We start from the raw sequence: 2,117 nt of genomic DNA, 5'->3' as shown, positions 1-2,117 counted from the left end.
GCTTTGTCAGAAAGTGGGTGGGGCGGGGGAGAGGAGAGACGAGAGAGGGAGAGAGGAGAGGAGGAGAGAGGAGAGAGAGGAGAGAGGAGAGAGAGAGGAGAGGAGAGGGAGAATGTAAGCATAGAAAAAGCACAAGCAGCAACAGCAGCAGCATCAGGAAGACACTTCGAGCAAAGACAGCCATCAATGGAGTGAGTCCAGTGCCCTGTTGAGCACTTTACGTACATTTCATCCCTGTAACAACCCTTAAGGAAGATACCAGTGTCATTCCCCATTCTACTGAAAGTAAGCAACAGTCTTTTGAAGGCAAACCCCCTTTCCCTACAATGCCAGACAGTTTTCTCTGGTAGGTGGTGGGGGCTGTATTTTGCTGCAGATGAAGTGACAAGAGTCCTCCCCACCCCCCAGGCCCTGGAGACAGGTGTGGGGAGCACCAGGTCATAGGGAAGACCACGCCATTCCCTGGCACTTGACTCCAGTCCTCAGGGAAACCTGAGCGCTTGATGGAGGCTAACCCAGTGTGGCTTCTGCTGCCTGCAGCCAGATCAATGGGGGCAGCTATTTAAAGCCCTGGCAGAGGCTCCTGGCACAGGTCCCCAGAGCAGCATCTGATACAACAGGAGAGAGGCTCATGTTTGGCTAGGCGGCTCAGCAGGCTCAAGTGAGCTGGCCCAGGGCAGTGCACACAGCCACCCAGCCCACCTTCCCCATCCCCGGGCAGGAGTGGCTTCCCGGGGTTGGGCCTCTGGCTGATGTGGGGAGCCATGGGCACTGCTCCTGACGGCACCTGCTCAGGGCTTCTTCCTGGGTATTTCCAACACTCAGACCACTCCACAAGGGGAGAGAGTAATTCTGACCTTTTTCAATAACCAGGGGGCCAGACTGGGGACAACGGAAATCCCTCTCCTTCCCCACCGGAGCTGCTAGAGTAATGGTAATGGTAATGCTGCTGACAGAGGGAGCACCCCTGTGGTTCCCATCCTCAGCTGCTTCACTGGGGGGGGGGTCAGAAACCTCCTTATCAGAGCTGCTTTGCTTGGAATCTCCAAGAGTTGGGGCGGCACCCGCCTAACCCTCCAGAGGATCTGCGACTGGAAATAACATGGCCAGCACAGAAAACATGTATCAGGACCCAGCTAGAAGGGTCAGAGGCTCTGCTGGGACTGTCACAGCCAATGTGGACACATCTATTTATGGACACCTGGAGGGAAGGGCACGTGGGTTGTCTCTGCCATTTCCTGGGCATTCAGCACATATCATCCTTTGTGCCAGACCAACCCAGGACCCAGAGAGAACAGGGTGCTGGGTGAGGCCACCAGCAGAATATCTCCCATATTGGAGTCCCAGGCTTGAGGTGGGTAAATGAGGGGTGTAAAAACTGAACAGAGAATGTGCTCTCCTTAAAGAATGCATACAATTAAGAGGCCCCTGTGCATTCCTTTGGGCAGGCCAGGGCTATAGGAGCCTACCCATAGCACAGACCCAAATAGCAGTGATGAGTGTCCACCCCTCTTAACCTGGGCCTCAACTGGACTATGCCTGGCTCCATGCCTTTTGCTTTACTCCTGGAGCCTATCAATTTCCTACTGAAACACCTTCAGCTGCCACCCCCACCCCCTGCCCTCTGGATCTAGCCCACATTCCTTAACCTGGTACCCAGACTCTGGGCCCAGCCTCACCCCTTCTCCCCGTCCCATGCACCTGCTTCCCAGCTATACCATTTCATCACTAAATGACATTCATCTCCCTGCCCTTTGGTTCAGGTCATTCCAGGTATCACCTGCTCCCCTTGCTGAAGGGGGCAGGGGCCTCCTCTCTGCTCTCAACACCATTGACCTGTCTATACCTAAAAGTACCTTTTCCCTTCACTAGCCTGTGAGCCCCCAGATCAGGGAAAACTTTCTTTTGTGTGTGTGATCCTCTCTGATGCAAGAGTCTTGCCAGCTTTGCCCAAAGGCTCCACTCAGGCAGCTCAAGTGAATGTGCCAGTCCTGAGGCTGTGGCGACTGCTTGAAGGCACTGTGGAATATGCAAGATACGAGGGCACCACCATGGCGACTCTGCAGCAGAACCGGACAAGTCAGTGATGATGGAAGGGGCTGAATGGATCAGATCCA

Source organism: Rhinopithecus roxellana, chromosome 12 (assembly GCF_007565055.1).
Source record: "Rhinopithecus roxellana isolate Shanxi Qingling chromosome 12, ASM756505v1, whole genome shotgun sequence".
In the NCBI taxonomy this organism is placed as follows: domain Eukaryota; kingdom Metazoa; phylum Chordata; class Mammalia; order Primates; family Cercopithecidae; genus Rhinopithecus; species Rhinopithecus roxellana.
The sequence above is the reverse complement of the archived record's forward strand: the minus strand, read 5'-3'. Positions refer to the sequence as shown.